This window comes from Puntigrus tetrazona, unplaced genomic scaffold (genome assembly GCF_018831695.1).
Source record: "Puntigrus tetrazona isolate hp1 unplaced genomic scaffold, ASM1883169v1 S000001003, whole genome shotgun sequence".
Lineage (NCBI taxonomy): Eukaryota > Metazoa > Chordata > Actinopteri > Cypriniformes > Cyprinidae > Puntigrus > Puntigrus tetrazona.
Window position 1 is genome coordinate 1 of NW_025048598.1, and position 15,077 is coordinate 15,077.

The 15,077-nt window shown below is 37.5% G+C and overlaps 9 non-coding genes and 13 pseudogenes across 9 annotated transcripts; all 22 read left to right on the top strand.

Annotated features, from left to right (window-relative positions):
* Positions 1 to 321: 321 nt before the first annotated feature.
* LOC122340367 lies at positions 322 to 440 on the top strand (annotated as a pseudogene).
* Positions 441 to 718: 278 nt separating this feature from the next.
* LOC122340359 lies at positions 719 to 838 on the top strand (annotated as a pseudogene).
* Positions 839 to 1,112: 274 nt separating this feature from the next.
* Positions 1,113 to 1,231, top strand: LOC122340353. The gene has a single exon (XR_006250218.1). It is a non-coding gene; the product is annotated as a 5S ribosomal RNA (ribosomal RNA).
* Positions 1,232 to 1,512: 281 nt separating this feature from the next.
* On the top strand, positions 1,513 to 1,631 carry LOC122340329. Its single transcript, XR_006250195.1, has one exon. It is a non-coding gene; the product is annotated as a 5S ribosomal RNA (ribosomal RNA).
* Positions 1,632 to 1,907: 276 nt separating this feature from the next.
* Positions 1,908 to 2,027, top strand: LOC122340366 (annotated as a pseudogene).
* A 273-nt stretch (positions 2,028 to 2,300) lies between these two features.
* Positions 2,301 to 2,419, top strand: LOC122340341. Its single transcript, XR_006250206.1, has one exon. It is a non-coding gene; the product is annotated as a 5S ribosomal RNA (ribosomal RNA).
* A 274-nt stretch (positions 2,420 to 2,693) lies between these two features.
* Positions 2,694 to 2,812, top strand: LOC122340352. Its single transcript, XR_006250217.1, has one exon. It is a non-coding gene; the product is annotated as a 5S ribosomal RNA (ribosomal RNA).
* Positions 2,813 to 3,090: 278 nt separating this feature from the next.
* LOC122340293 lies at positions 3,091 to 3,208 on the top strand (annotated as a pseudogene).
* A 271-nt stretch (positions 3,209 to 3,479) lies between these two features.
* Positions 3,480 to 3,597, top strand: LOC122340294 (annotated as a pseudogene).
* Positions 3,598 to 3,871: 274 nt separating this feature from the next.
* Positions 3,872 to 3,990, top strand: LOC122340363. Its single transcript, XR_006250220.1, has one exon. It is a non-coding gene; the product is annotated as a 5S ribosomal RNA (ribosomal RNA).
* A 276-nt stretch (positions 3,991 to 4,266) lies between these two features.
* Positions 4,267 to 4,385, top strand: LOC122340298. Its single transcript, XR_006250185.1, has one exon. It is a non-coding gene; the product is annotated as a 5S ribosomal RNA (ribosomal RNA).
* Positions 4,386 to 10,365: 5,980 nt separating this feature from the next.
* Positions 10,366 to 10,484, top strand: LOC122340309. The gene has a single exon (XR_006250186.1). It is a non-coding gene; the product is annotated as a 5S ribosomal RNA (ribosomal RNA).
* Positions 10,485 to 10,762: 278 nt separating this feature from the next.
* On the top strand, positions 10,763 to 10,882 carry LOC122340360 (annotated as a pseudogene).
* Positions 10,883 to 11,154: 272 nt separating this feature from the next.
* Positions 11,155 to 11,274, top strand: LOC122340306 (annotated as a pseudogene).
* A 283-nt stretch (positions 11,275 to 11,557) lies between these two features.
* LOC122340305 lies at positions 11,558 to 11,675 on the top strand (annotated as a pseudogene).
* Positions 11,676 to 11,949: 274 nt separating this feature from the next.
* On the top strand, positions 11,950 to 12,068 carry LOC122340303 (annotated as a pseudogene).
* Positions 12,069 to 12,343: 275 nt separating this feature from the next.
* On the top strand, positions 12,344 to 12,462 carry LOC122340292. The gene has a single exon (XR_006250184.1). It is a non-coding gene; the product is annotated as a 5S ribosomal RNA (ribosomal RNA).
* A 278-nt stretch (positions 12,463 to 12,740) lies between these two features.
* LOC122340297 lies at positions 12,741 to 12,859 on the top strand (annotated as a pseudogene).
* A 275-nt stretch (positions 12,860 to 13,134) lies between these two features.
* On the top strand, positions 13,135 to 13,254 carry LOC122340307 (annotated as a pseudogene).
* Positions 13,255 to 13,529: 275 nt separating this feature from the next.
* Positions 13,530 to 13,648, top strand: LOC122340321. The gene has a single exon (XR_006250187.1). It is a non-coding gene; the product is annotated as a 5S ribosomal RNA (ribosomal RNA).
* Positions 13,649 to 14,310: 662 nt separating this feature from the next.
* On the top strand, positions 14,311 to 14,430 carry LOC122340311 (annotated as a pseudogene).
* A 279-nt stretch (positions 14,431 to 14,709) lies between these two features.
* On the top strand, positions 14,710 to 14,834 carry LOC122340314 (annotated as a pseudogene).
* The last annotated feature ends 243 nt before the right edge of the window (positions 14,835 to 15,077 follow it).

Below are 15,077 nucleotides of genomic sequence, written 5' to 3' on the forward strand. Positions count from 1 at the left end.
AGTACTTGGATGGGGAGACTGCCTAGGAATACCAGGTGCTGTAAGTTTTGAGTTTTTTCTACTTATCTAATACACTGGCCCTTAGTGTGGTCAAAGTTTGACCAGCTCTTTGCTTTCCTTACTGCTTATTTAATTCAATTGCCTTTAAAGTAGCTGTTCTTTAAACAGAGTTTGACTGTTTTTAACTACTTAACTAATGCTCTTATCTTTAATGTAGCTCATTTTGAAGTATTTTTTTGTATTTCATTCATTGCTTATCTAGTATAATGGCACTTAGTGTGCCTCACCTTAAAAATAGGGGGCTTTTTGCAGCAGCTTTAGCTTCACGGCCATACCACCCTGTTCACGCCTGATCTCGTCTGATCTCAGAAGCTAAGCAGAGTTGGGCCTAGTTAGTACTTGGATGGGAGACTGCCTAGGAATACCAGGTGCTGTAAGTTTTTGAGTTTTTCACTACTTATCTAATACACTGGCCCTTAGTGTGGCCAAAGTTTGACCAGCTCTTTGCTTTCCCTTACTGCTTATTTAATTCAATTGCCTTTAAAGTAGCTGTTCTTTAAACAGAGTTTGACTGTTTTTAACTACTTAACTAATGCTCTTATCTTTAATGTAGCTCATTTTGAAGTTTTTTTTTTTTTGTATTTCATTCATTACTTATCTAGTATAATGGCACTTAGTGTGCCTCACCTTAAAATAGGGGCTTTTTGCAGCAGCTTTAGCTTACGGCCATACCACCCTGTTTCACGCCTGATCTCGTCTGATCTCAGAAGCTAAGCAGAGTTGGGCCTAGTTAGTACTTGGATGGGAGACTGCCTAGGAATACCAGGTGCTGTAAGTTTTTGAGTTTTTCACTACTTATCTAATACACTGGCCCTTAGTGTGGTCAAAGTTTGACCAGCTCTTTGCTTTCCCTTACTGCTTATTTAATTCAATTGCCTTTAAAGTAGCTGTTCTTTAAACAGAGTTTGACTGTTTTAACTACTTAACTAATGCTCTTATCTTTAATGTAGCTCATTTTGAAGTATTTTTTTGTATTTCATTCATTACTTATCTAGTATAATGGCACTTAGTGTGCCTCACCTTAAAATAAAGGGCTTTTTGCAGCAGCTTTAGCTTGCGGCCATACCACCCTGTTCACGCCTGATCTCGTCTGATCTCAGAAGCTAAGCAGAGTTGGGCCTAGTTAGTACTTGGATGGGAGACTGCCTAGGAATACCAGGTGCTGTAAGTTTTTGAGTTTTTCACTACTTATCTAATACACTGGCCCTTAGTGTGGTCAAAGTTTGACCAGCTCTCTTTGCTTTCCCTTACTGCTTATTTAATTCAATTGCCTTTAAAGTAGCTGTACCTTAAACAGAGTTTGACTGTTTTTAACTACTTAACTAATGCTCTTATCTTTAATGTAGCTCATTTTGAAGTATTTATTTTTTTGTATTTCATTCATTACTTATCTAGTATAATGGCACTTAGTGTGCCTCACCTTAAAATAGGGGCTTTTTGCAGCAGCTTTAAGCTTACGGCCATACCACCCTGTTCACGCCTGATCTCGTCTGATCTCAGAAGCTAAGCAGAGTTGGGCCTAGTTAGTACTTGGATGGGAGACTGCCTAGGAATACCAGGTGCTGTAAGTTTTTGAGTTTTTCACTACTTATCTAATACACTGGCCCTTAGTGTGGTCAAAGTTTGACCAGCTCTTTGCTTTCTCTTACTGCTTATTTAATTCAATTGCCTTTAAAGTAGCTGTTCTTTAAACAGAGTTTGACTGTTTTTAACTACTTAACTAATGCTCTTATCTTTAATGTAGCTCATTTTGAAGTATTTTTTTTTTGTATTTCATTCATTACTTATCTAGTATAATGGCACTTAGTGTGCCTCACCTTAAAATAGGGGCTTTTGCAGCAGCTTTAGCTTACGGCCATACCACCCTGTTCACGCCTGATCTCGTCTGATCTCAGAAGCTAAGCAGAGTTGGGCCTAGTTAGTACTTGGATGGGGAGACTGCCTAGGAATACCAGGTGCTGTAAGTTTTTGAGTTTTTCACTACTTATCTAATACACTGGCCCTTAGTGTGGTCAAAGTTTGACCAGCTCTTTGCTTTCCCTTACTGCTTATTTAATTCAATTGCCTTTAAAGTAGCTGTTCTTTAAACAGAGTTTGACTGTTTTTAACTACTTAACTAATGCTCTTATCTTTAATGTAGCTCATTTTGAAGTATTTTTTTGTATTTCATTCATTACTTATCTAGTATAATGGCACTTAGTGTGCCTCACCTTAAAATAGGGGCTTTTGCAGCAGCTTTAGCTTACGGCCATACCACCCTGTTCACGCCTGATCTCGTCTGATCTCAGAAGCTAAGCAGAGTTGGGCCTAGTTAGTACTTGGATGGGAGACTGCCTAGGAATACCAGGTGCTGTAAGTTTTTGAGTTTTTCACTACTTATCTAATACACTGGCCCTTAGTGTGGCCAAAGTTTGACCAGCTCTTTGCTTTCCCTTACTGCTTATTTAATTCAATTGCCTTTAAAGTAGCTGTTCTTTAAACAGAGTTTGACTGTTTTTAACTACTTAACTAATGCTCTTATCTTTAATGTAGCTCATTTTGAAGTATTTTTTTGTATTTCATTCATTACTTATCTAGTATAATGGCACTTAGTGTGCCTCACCTTAAAAATAGGGCTTTTGCAGCAGCTTTTAGCTTACGGCCATACCACCCTGTTCACGCCTGATCTCGTCTGATCTCAGAAGCTAAGCAGAGTTGGGCCTAGTTAGTACTTGGATGGGAGACTGCCTAGGAATACCAGGTGCTGTAAGTTTTTGAGTTTCACACTACTTATCTAATACACTGGCCCTTAGTGTGGCCAAAGTTTGACCAGCTCTTTGCTTTCCCTTACTGTATTTAATTCAATTGCCTTTAAAGTAGCTGTTCTTTAAACAGAGTTTGACTGTTTTTAACTACTTAACTAATGCTCTTATCTTTAATGTAGCTCATTTTGAAGTATTTTTTTTTTTGTATTTCATTCATTACTTATCTAGTATAATGGCACTTAGTGTGCCTCACCTTAAAATAGGGGGCTTTTTGCAGCAGCTTTTAGCTTACGGCCATACCACCTGTTCACGCCTGATCTCGTCTGATCTCAGAAGCTAAGCAGAGTTGGGCCTAGTTAGTACTTGGATGGGAGACTGCCTAGGAATACCAGGTGCTGTAAGTTTTGAGTTTTTCACTACTTATCTAATACACTGGCCCTTAGTGTGGCCAAAGTTTGACCAGCTCTTTGCTTTCCCTTACTGCTTATTTAATTCAATTGCCTTTAAAGTAGCTGTTCTTTAAACAGAGTTTGACTGTTTTTAACTACTTAACTAATGCTCTTATCTTTAATGTAGCTCATTTTGAAGTATTTTTGTATTTCATTCATTACTTATCTAGTATAATGGCACTTAGTGTGCCTCACCTTAAAATAGGGGCTTTTTGCAGCAGCTTTCGCTTACGGCCATACCACCTGTTCACGCCTGATCTCGTCTGATCTCAGAAGCTAAGCAGAGTTGGGCCTAGTTAGTACTTGGATGGGAGACTGCCTAGGAATACCAGGTGCTGTAAGTTTTTGAGTTTTTCACTACTTATCTAATACACTGGCCCTTAGTGTGGTCAAAGTTTGACCAGCTCTTTGCTTTCCCTTACTGCTTATTTAATTCAATTGCCTTTAAAGTAGCTGTTCTTTAAACAGAGTTTGACTGTTTTTAACTACTTAACTAATGCTCTTATCTTTAATGTAGCTCATTTTGAAGTTTTTTTTTGTATTTCATTCATTACTTATCTAGTATAATGGCACTTAGTGTGCCTCACCTTAAAATAGGGGGCTTTTGCAGCAGCTTTAGCTTACGGCCATACCACCCTGTTCACGCCTGATCTCGTCTGATCTCAGAAGCTAAGCAGAGTTGGGCCTAGTTAGTACTTGGATGGGAGACTGCCTAGGAATACCAGGTGCTGTAAGTTTTTGAGTTTTTTCACTACTTATCTAATACACTGGCCCTTAGTGTGGCCAAAGTTTGACCAGCTCTTTGCTTTCCCTTACTGCTTATTTAATTCAATTGCCTTTAAAGTAGCTGTTCTTTAAACAGAGTTTGACTGTTTTTAACTACTTAACTAATGCTCTTATCTTTAATGTAGCTCATTTTGAAGTATTTTTTTGTATTTCATTCATTACTTATCTAGTATAATGGCACTTAGTGTGCCTCACCTTAAAATAGGGGGCTTTTTGCAGCAGCTTTAGCTTACGGCCATACCACCCTGTTCACGCCTGATCTCGTCTGATCTCAGAAGCTAAGCAGAGTTGGGCCTAGTTAGTACTTGGATGGGAGACTGCCTAGGAATACCAGGTGCTGTAAGTTTTGAGTTTTTCACTACTTATCTAATACACTGGCCCTTAGTGTGGCCAAAGTTTGACCAGCTCTTTGCTTTCCCTTACTGCTTATTTAATTCAATTGCCTTTAAAGTAGCTGTTCTTTAAACAGAGTTTGACTGTTTTTAACTACTTAACTAATGCTCTTATCTTTAATGTAGCTCATTTTGAAGTATTTTTTTTTTTGTATTTCATTCATTACTTATCTAGTATAATGGCACTTAGTGTGCCTCACCTTAAAATAGGGGCTTTTGCAGCAGCTTTAGCTTACGGCCATACCACCTGAGCGCCCTCTAGTGGAATTCAGGAAGTGAGTGAGTCAGTGGCGAGAACAGGTGGAGATTGATTGTTTGGAAGAGCTTGGAACACTTTATTGTTTGAAAACTACGTCAAATAAGCAGGGATTTTTGTTTGAGCAGTTGTTTTAATCCCCAGGCAGCTCTTGCTGTTTGGGGATAAATATTTCTGTTTCTGAGAAGGTGGAAAATGCAGAAAAAGAACATGGAGAAGGAAAACAGATTGGACAAGAGGAATTTGAAGGAGACAGTCAGTGATGGCGAACAAAGTAAGAGAAATTATGACAAGCATCTAACTGTACACGTGGTGATAGATGGAGATGACAGAATTACTATGATGGAATTGTTGAAGAAAGTAAAAGAAGAATGTGGAGTGGTTATTGGATGCAGATATAAAACGCCAAGAGAATATGAGCTGACTATGCAGGAGGAGAAAGGAAAGGAGAAATTACTGGATGGACTAAATATAAAAAAAGAGCAGAATCATGGCGAGAGAAATAAGCAGCACAGAGTTGGTGGTTTCGTTCCTGGGTCTGCCCACATATATCAGGACGATGAACTTGGATGGGAGAATATTGAAAAAGCTGACGGAATGGGAGTGATGGCGGTTTCAAGAATTAAAAGGAGAATGTGGCCAGGAACTGATATCGCGGATGGAACAAGATTTTTGAAAGTGAAGTTCACAGACACCGTCAAATCGTTGCCATATTCCACAAAGTTTGACACAGTGGGAGGTGCTGAGCACTTTCGAGTAATACATGATAGACAGGTGAAAGTGTGTCGTTTGTGCATTCAGCCTGGGCATGTTGTGAGAGACTGTCCGAGCTTCAAGTGTTTCAGGTGTGCCAAACAAGGACATTATGCTGGGAATGTAATGAAGGGATCTGCAACGTGTGCAAGATGGGAACTGGATTTTGTGTGTGTGCGAAACTGTGGTGGAGATTGAAGAAGAGGAAGTGATGAGAAGTGGACGGATCTGTATGAGGTGGAAGAGGGAAGAGGAGAATGAGGAGGGGAAGATTCTGTGGCCGTGGAGGAGGTGAGAAGAGACAATGGGAGCAGAAAAGAAGACACAGCAGAACAGAGAGGCTCTGAGGAGAGACCTGTCAAAGGGCGTGATCTCGGGTCAGAGAGAGAGAGAGAGAGAAGAGAAAGGACCGAGGACTGAAGAAGAGAGGAAGACAGCAAAAAGTGGTATTGCGAGCCAAGAAGGCAGTAATGCCAAAAGTCAAGGCATGGCGTTTCAGGTGAGGAGAAGGTCAGTGGGAAGGGGAAAGAATGTGGTGCAAGAGACTCCAGAATCAAATGGAGGGAGAGAAATGGACACATGTGAGGAGAAGATCATGCAGAGGAAAAGAAAGAAAGAAAGAGATGGAGTATAGGGGGAAAAAGTAAGACTTTGAGTATATTTAAATGCATTATAGAACCCTTTTAACTGCAATTTTCGCTATGTGGGGCACAATGAACATTGCATGCTTAAATAGTAATGGACTAAGAGAATCAAAAAAGGTTGAGAAGGTGATTGGTATGTTGAAAGCAGACATAATTTGTTTACAAGAGACACATTGGACAGAGGGAATTATGGAAAATATTAAAAAATTATGGGAAGAAGATATTTTAGTTAATCACGGGACTCAAAAAGCATGTGGTGTTGCAATTTTGATAAAAAGAGAAAAACTGAAATGTGTAAAGCAAATATATAAAGATGATAAGGGGAGATTGTTAGTTATAGAATTTGTGTTTTGTAATGAATTGTTTAGATTGATAAATATATATGCACCAAATGTAGAGGCTGAAAGAAAGGAACTTTTTAAAGAAACAAAGCCATTATGTACAGGTAAATGTATAGTGGTTGGAGATTTCAATGTGTGGTGCACAAGATTAGATGCTTCAAGCACTGCTAATTTTAAATCAGATGTGTCTAGGAAATATCTAAATGAGTGGATGCAAAGTGATGAAATGGTAGATGTTTGGAGAAGAACCCATTTGAGAGAGAGTTTTCTAGAAGGCAAATGGTAATGGGAAGCTTAAAACAAAGCAGGATAGATTTCTGTTTAGTTAAAAGAAATATTAAATTATGTTAAAAATGTGAAATACAGTTTTTAGGCATAAGTGATCATGCAGCTATAAAAGTAAAGATAGGTATAAATCTGGGAGAAAGAGGAGGGAGTGTGGTGTTTGAATTCATCCATATTAACTGAAGAGGCTTATAAGGAAAATATTAGAAAATGCATAAGTTATGAAATGGAAAACCCTTTGTTTGATGAAAATGTGTGTGAGTGGTGGGAAGGAATGAAAGAAAAATTAAAAGAAGAAGCATTAGGTATTCAAAGCAAAGGGACTTTATGAGGAAAAGTAGAATAGAAGCACTGAAAAAGGCATTGGAGAAAAGAAGCAAAAAAATAGAAAGTAATCCTGAGTACGGCAAAGAATGTTATTGTCAGATAAAAACAGAAATGGACAGAGTATGAAATAGAAAAAAAGTGAGGGTGCAAAAGTAAAAGTAGAGAGCACAGTATGCGGTTGAGGAGAGAGGAGTACAAAATTCTTTCTGAATCTAGAAAAAGAAAGCAGAAGAGAAATCATATAATGGAATTGGAGAATGGAAAAGGTGTAAAGGTAACTGATTATGTGGAAATAATAGGAGTGGTGGAGGCATTTTATGCGGGATTGTTTAAGAAAAAGGTGTAAAACAAGAGTGCGTAGATGAAGTTTTAGATACGTTGAGTGCTAAGTTAAAAGAGGCGATAAAAATATGTGTGATAGAGAAATAAGCATAGAAGAAATAAAAGAAGCAATAAAACAAACAAAACCAAATAAAAGCCCAGGATCGGATGGGTTAACACACGAGTTTTATAAGGCGTTCATCGAGGTTTTAGCGCCCATTTATGGAAGCTATATAAAACTATGGAAGAGAGAGCGGAAGTGCCAGAATCATTGACTTTAGGGGTAATCAATATCTTGTATAAAAATAAAGGTAGTCGGCTTAAGTTGGAAAATTACAGGCCTTTGAGCCTTTTAAATACAGATTATAAGATACTGACAAAAGTACTGGCAAATAGAATAAAAGAGATAGTGGGGAGTATAATATCACCAAGTCAAGCATATAGTATACCAGGCAGGGATATTTCAGATACAGTGTGCACAATAAGAGATGTTGTGGACAAAATGGGAAAGGATGGGGAGGGGTTTGATTTTAAGTATGGATTTAAATAAGGCATTTGATAGGGTAGAGCACAGTTTTATAGAGCAAGTAATGAGAAGATTCGGTTTCGGGGAGAGGATTTTAAGATGGATAAAGTTGTTGTATAGTAATTCAAAAAGTTGTGTAAAGATTAATGGTGTTTTAACAGACTCATTTCCTATAGAGAGGTCAGTTAGGCAGGGATGTCCGTTGTCGGCATTGCTGTATTCGATAATGGCTGATCCTTTGGCAACATTAGTTAAAAAGATAAGGAAATAAAGAATCCAAATTCCATATGGGGGAATGAGCATAATTCATCAGTATGCAGATGACACAACATTTACAGTCAAAGATAGAGAGAGTATAAATAGGGTAATGAAACATATGGAAACATACGGTAAAGCATCAGGTGCTAAAATAAATGTTGATAAATCAGAAATAATGAGTGTAGGTGGAACAGATATAGAAGGACAAGATATTCCTTTTAAAGTAGCGAAAGAATATATAAAGATTTTAGGTGTGAATATAGGAGTAAATGCAAAAGAGGCGAGAGATGCTACATGGACTGGGATTTTAAATAAAATAAAACAGGTTTTACAGTTTTGGAGATTAAGAGATTTAAGATTAAGAGGAATGGTAGTTGTAGTTAATTCACTATTGCTTGTTAAATGTAATTATGTGATGGGAGTAATTGATCTACGGATTGGGTGTTGAATGAAATGAGGAGGTTGTGAACACATTTTTGTGGAGGGGAAAGGTGAAAATATCAACAAAAACATTAATAGCAGATTACAAGGAGGGTGGGTTGAGGCTGATTGATTTAGATGTAAAAGGAAAGCAGTAAGAGTGAAAACAATAAAGAAGTACTTATATGATAAAGTGGAATATGGATGGAAGGGTTTTATGAGAGATCTTCTGGACAAAAGTAGTGGTTGTGGAGAAGAAGGGATATTCATGGCCTTAAAGAAGCCAATGATTGAAGATATGCCACTGTTTTATAAAGAAGTATTGAGTGCATGGTCTGAATTTTTAGTGAATGTAGAGTATGAGTGTGAAAATATAAACCAAATACACAAGCAGCCAATATTTTTGAACCCAAAGATACGGATGAAAGGGAAAATGTTTTATAATAGACTGTACATGAAAGCAGGAGTAAGACAGGTAAAGGATATGGCTTATGAATACATAAAGGTTTTTACCAAATAGAGCCATTTATGATTATGTGGTAGAGTGGGATGAGAAATTGAAAAATCAAAAGTGGACTCTGTATGTGAAAACATTAAAATAAGTTTGCCCAGGAGCTGGGTGGAAGGGATTGAGAGAGAAAGCGGTTAAACCGGGAAATTGGGAATGCCAGAAATGTTTTATGTTGAAAATGGTAAAAGAAACCTTTAGCTGATATAAATACTAAGCTGATATATAAAATATTCCTGAAAAAGGAAATTAAATTGCCTGCATCAGAAGCTGTTTGGCCAAAACTCTTCCCAGGATTTAACGTTAAAACAATATGGAAGAATTTAAGTGTGAAATATAATGGACTGGACTGTGAAAATTTAGACTTCAAATTAAGACATAATAGAATATATACAAAGGTGGTAATTCATCAAATAAATAAGAATGTGAACAGAGAATGTGATGTATGTAAGATTGACCCGGAGACTTTGATGCATATCTTTTTTGAATGCAAAGAGCTTGTTGTGTTTCATGAAAAATTGAAAAATGTAGTAAAGGAGGAATGGGGAAAAGATGTAACAGGAAATGAATGGAAAAAATTGTTTTTATTTGGTGAATGTATGAATCATAAGGATAAGAAGGTTAATTTGTGTAACTTTATTTTAAGTCATGCAAGGTATGCAATATGGGCGAGAGAGGAATTTGGCATATTATGAAGGGAAAAAAAGTGGGCGTAGCTGTGATGTTCAGGACTGTTGTGGAAAAAGTATTTATCTAATGTGGAAATATCTGAGCAAAGATGTTTTTGAAAAAGCTTTTATTAATGGATATAGACTTATATCTGTGGAAGACAAAGGAGGATTGAGTTTAAATTTCTAAAGATGGAGAATTATATTTGTAATGTTAAATGACATAGGATGATTATATGTGTGTAAATGTTTGGTGATGTGAAAATTTGAATGGAGGATTTTGCGTTTATTGTATGAATGGCTATGTCACACTGTGTTAATGAGTTGTATTGATTTGATACTTTTGATAATAAAAAAAAAAAAAAAAAAAAAAAAAAAAAAAAAAAATTCACGTCTGATCTCAAAGTTTGACCAGCTCTTTGCTTTCCCTTACTGCTTATTTAATTCAATTGCCTTTAAAGTAGCTGTTCTTTAAACAGAGTTTGACTGTTTTTAACTACTTAACTAATGCTCTTATCTTTAATGTAGCTCATTTTGAAGTATTTTTTTGTATTTCATTCATTACTTATCTAGTATAATGGCATTAGTGTGCCTCACCTTAAAATAGGGGCTTTTTGCAGCAGCTTTGCTTACGGCCATACCACCCTGTTCACGCCTGATCTCGTCTGATCTCAGAAGCTAAGCAGAGTTGGGCCTAGTTAGTACTTGGATGGGAGACTGCCTAGGAATACCAGGTGCTGTAAGTTTTGAGTTTTTCACTACTTATCTAATACACTGGCCCTTAGTGTGGTCAAAGTTTGACCAGCTCTTTGCTTTCCCTTACTGCTTATTTAATTCAATTGCCTTTAAAGTAGCTGTTCTTTAAACAGAGTTTGACTTTTTAACTACTTAACTAATGCTCTTATCTTTAATGTAGCTCATTTTGAAGTATTTTTTTTTTTTTTGTATTTCATTCATTACTTATCTAGTATAATGGCACTTAGTGTGCCTCACCTTAAAATAGGGGCTTTTGCAGCAGCTTTAAGCTTACGGCCATACCACCCTGTTCACGCCTGATCTCGTCTGATCTCAGAAGCTAAGCAGAGTTGGGCCTAGTTAGTACTTGGATGGGAGACTGCCTAGGGAATACCAGGTGCTGTAAGTTTTGAGTTTTTCACTACTTATCTAATACACTGGCCCTTAGTGTGGCCAAAGTTTGACCAGCTCTTTGCTTTCCCTTACTGCTTATTTAATTCAATTGCCTTTAAAGTAGCTGTTCTTTAAACAGAGTTTGACTATTTTTAACTACTTAACTAATGCTCTTATCTTTAATGTAGCTCATTTTGAAGTATTTTTTTGTATTTCATTCATTACTTATCTAGTATAATGGCACTTAGTGTGCCTCACCTTAAAATAGGGGCTTTGCAGCAGCTTTTGCTTTACGCCCCATACCACCCTGTTCACGCCTGATCTCGTCTGATCTCAGAAGCTAAGCAGAGTTGGGCCTAGTTAGTACTTGGATGGGAGACTGCCTAGGAATACCAGGTGCTGTAAGTTTTGAGTTTTTCACTACTTATCTAATACACTGGCCCTTAGTGTGGCCAAAGTTTGACCAGCTCTTTGCTTTCCCTTACTGCTTATTTAATTCAATTGCCTTTAAAGTAGCTGTTCTTTAAACAGAGTTTGACTGTTTTTAACTACTTAACTAATGCTCTTATCTTTAATGTAGCTCATTTTGAAGTATTTTTTTTTTTTTGTATTTCATTCATTACTTATCTAGTATAATGGCACTTAGTGTGCCTCACCTTAAAATAGGGGCTTTTTGCAGCAGCTTTGCTTAAGCTACGGCCATACCACCTGTTCACGCCTGATCTCGTCTGATCTCAGAAGCTAAGCAGAGTTGGGCCTAGTTAGTACTTGGATGGGAGACTGCCTAGGAATACCAGGTGCTGTAAGTTTTTGAGTTTTTCACTACTTATCTAATACACTGGCCCTTAGTGTGGCCAAAGTTTGACCAGCTCTTTGCTTTCCCTTACTGCTTATTTAATTCAATTGCCTTTAAAGTAGCTGTTCTTTAAACAGAGTTTGACTGTTTTTAACTACTTAACTAATGCTCTTATCTTTAATGTAGCTCATTTTGAAGTATTTTTTTGTATTTCATTCATTACTTATCTAGTATAATGGCACTTAGTGTGCCTCACCTTAAAATAGGGGCTTTTGCAGCAGCTTTTCGCTTCTGGCCATGCCACCCTGTTCACGCCTGATCTCGTCTGATCTCAGAAGCTAAGCAGAGTTGGGCCTAGTTAGTACTTGGATGGGAGACTGCCTAGGAATACCAGGTGCTGTAAGTTTTGAGTTTTTCACTACTTATCTAATACACTGGCCCTTAGTGTGGCCCAAAGTTTGACCAGCTCTTTGCTTTCCCTTACTGCTTATTTAATTCAATTGCCTTTAAAGTAGCTGTTCTTTAAACAGAGTTTGACTGTTTTTAACTACTTAACTAATGCTCTTATCTTTAATGTAGCTCATTTTGAAGTATTTTTTTGTATTTCATTCATTACTTATCTAGTATAATGGCACTTAGTGTGCCTCACCTTAAAATAGGGGCTTTTTGCAGCAGCTTTAAACTTACGGCCATACCACCCTGTTCACGCCTGATCTCGTCTGATCTCAGAAGCTAAGCAGAGTTGGGCCTAGTTAGTACTTGGATGGGAGACTGCCTAGGAATACCAGGTGCTGTAAGTTTTGAGTTTTTCACTACTTATCTAATACACTGGCCCTTAGTGTGGCCAAAGTTTGACCAGCTCTTTGCTTTCCCTTACTGCTTATTTAATTCAATTGCCTTTAAAGTAGCTGTTCTTTAAACAGAGTTTGACTGTTTTAACTACTTAACTAATGCTCTTATCTTTAATGTAGCTCATTTTGAAGTATTTTTTTATGTATTTCATTCATTACTTATCTAGTATAATGGCACTTAGTGTGCCTCACCTTAAAATAGGGGCTTTTGCAGCAGCAGCTTTCGCTTCTGCAGCCATACCACCCTGTTCACGCCTGATCTCGTCTGATCTCAGAAGCTAAGCAGAGTTGGGCCTAGTTAGTACTTGGATGGGAGACTGCCTAGGAATACCAGGTGCTGTAAGTTTTTGAGTTTTTCACTACTTATCTAATACACTGGCCCTTAGTGTGGTCAAAGTTTGACCAGCTCTTTGCTTTCCCTTACTGCTTATTTAATTCAATTGCCTTTAAAAAGCCGTTCTTTAAACAGAAGTTTGACTGTTTTTAACTACTTAACTAATGCTCTTATCTTTAATGTAGCTCATTTTGAAGTATTTTTTTGTATTTCATTCATTACTTATCTAGTATAATGGCACTTAGTGTACCTCACCTTAAAATAGGGCTTTTTGCAGCAGCTTTTCGCTTCACAGCCATACCACCTGTTCACGCGCCTGATCTCGTCTGATCTCAGAAGCTAAGCAGAGTTGGGCCTAGTTAGTACTTGGATGGGAGACTGCCTAGGAATACCAGGTGCTGTAAGTTTTTGAGTTTTTCACTACTTATCTAATACACTGGCCCTTAGTGTGGCCAAAGTTTGACCAGCTCTTTGCTTTCCCTTACTGCTTATTTAATTCAATTGCCTTTAAAGTAGCTGTTCTTTAAACAGAGTTTGACTGTTTTTAACTACTTAACTAATGCTCTTATCTTTAATGTAGCTCATTTTGAAGTATTTTTTTGTATTTCATTCATTACTTATCTAGTATAATGGCACTTAGTGTGCCTCACCTTAAAATAGGGGCTTTTTGCAGCAGCTTTACGCTTACGGCCATACCACCCTGTTCACGCCTGATCTCGTCTGATCTCAGAAGCTAAGCAGAGTTGGGCCTAGTTAGTACTTGGATGGGAGACTGCCTAGGAATACCAGGTGCTGTAAGTTTTGAGTTTTTCACTACTTATCTAATACACTGGCCCATAGTGTGGCCAAGTTTGACCAGCTCTTTGCTTTCCCTTACTGCTTATTTAATTCAATTGCCTTTAAAGTAGCTGTTCTTTAAACAGAGTTTGACTGTTTTTAACTACTTAACTAATGCTCTTATCTTTAATGTAGCTCATTTTGAAGTTTTTTTTTTTGTATTTCATTCATTACTTATCTAGTATAATGGCACTTGAGTGTGTACCTCACCTTAAAATAGGGGGCTTTTGCAGCAGCTTTAAGCTTCTGGCCATACCACCCTGTTCGTCTGATCTCAGAAGCTAAAGCAGAGTTGGGCCTAGTTAGTACTTGGATGGGAGACTGCCTAGGAATACCAGGTGCTGTAAGTTTTGAGTTTTTCACTACTTATCTAATACACTGGCCCTTAGTGTGTCAAAAGTTTGTGTCAGCTCTTTTGCTTTCCCTTACTGCTTATTTAATTCAATTGCCTTTAAAGTAGCTGTTCTTTAAACAGGAATTTGACTTATTTTTAACTACTGTAACTAATGCTCTTATCTTTAATGTAGCTCATTTTGAAGTATTTTTTTGTATTTCATTCATTACTTATCTAGTATAATGGCACTTAGTGTGCCTCACCTTAAAATAGGAGGCTTTGGCAGCTTTAGCTTCACGACCATACCACCCTGTTCCCGCCTGATCTCGTCTGATCTCAGGAAGCTAAGCAGAGTTGGGCCTAGTTAGTACTTGGATGGGAGACTGCCTAGGAGTACCAGGTGCTGTAAGCTTTTGAGTTTTTCACTACTTATCTAATACACTGGCCCATAGTGTGGCCAAGGTTTGACCAGCTCTTTGCTTTCCCTTACTGCTTATTTAATTCAATTGCCTTTAAAGTAGCTGTTCTTTAAACAGAGTTTGACTGTTTTTAACTACTTAACTAATGCTCTTATCTTTAATGTAGCTCATTTTGAAGTATTTTTTTTTGTATTTCATTCATTACTTATCTAGTATAATGGCACTTAGTGTGCCTCACCTATAAATAGGGGGCTTTTTGCAGCAGCTTTACAGCTTATGGCCATACCACCCTGTTCACGCCTGATCTTTGGAAGTCTGATCTCAGAAGCTAAAGCAGAGTTGGGCCTAGTTAGTACTTGGATGGGAGACTGCCTAGGAATACCAGGTGCTGTAAGTTTTTGAGTTTTTCACTGCTTATCTAATACACTGGCCCTTAGTGTGGCCAAAGTTTGACCAGCTCTTTGCTTTCCCTTACTGCTTATTTAATTAAATTGCCTTTAAAGTAGCTGTTCTTTAAACAGAGTTTGACTGTTTTTAACTACTTAACTAATGCTCTTATCTTTAATGTAGCTCATTTTGGAAGTATTTTTTTGTATTTCATTCATTACTTATCTGAGTATAATGGCACTTAGTGTGCCTC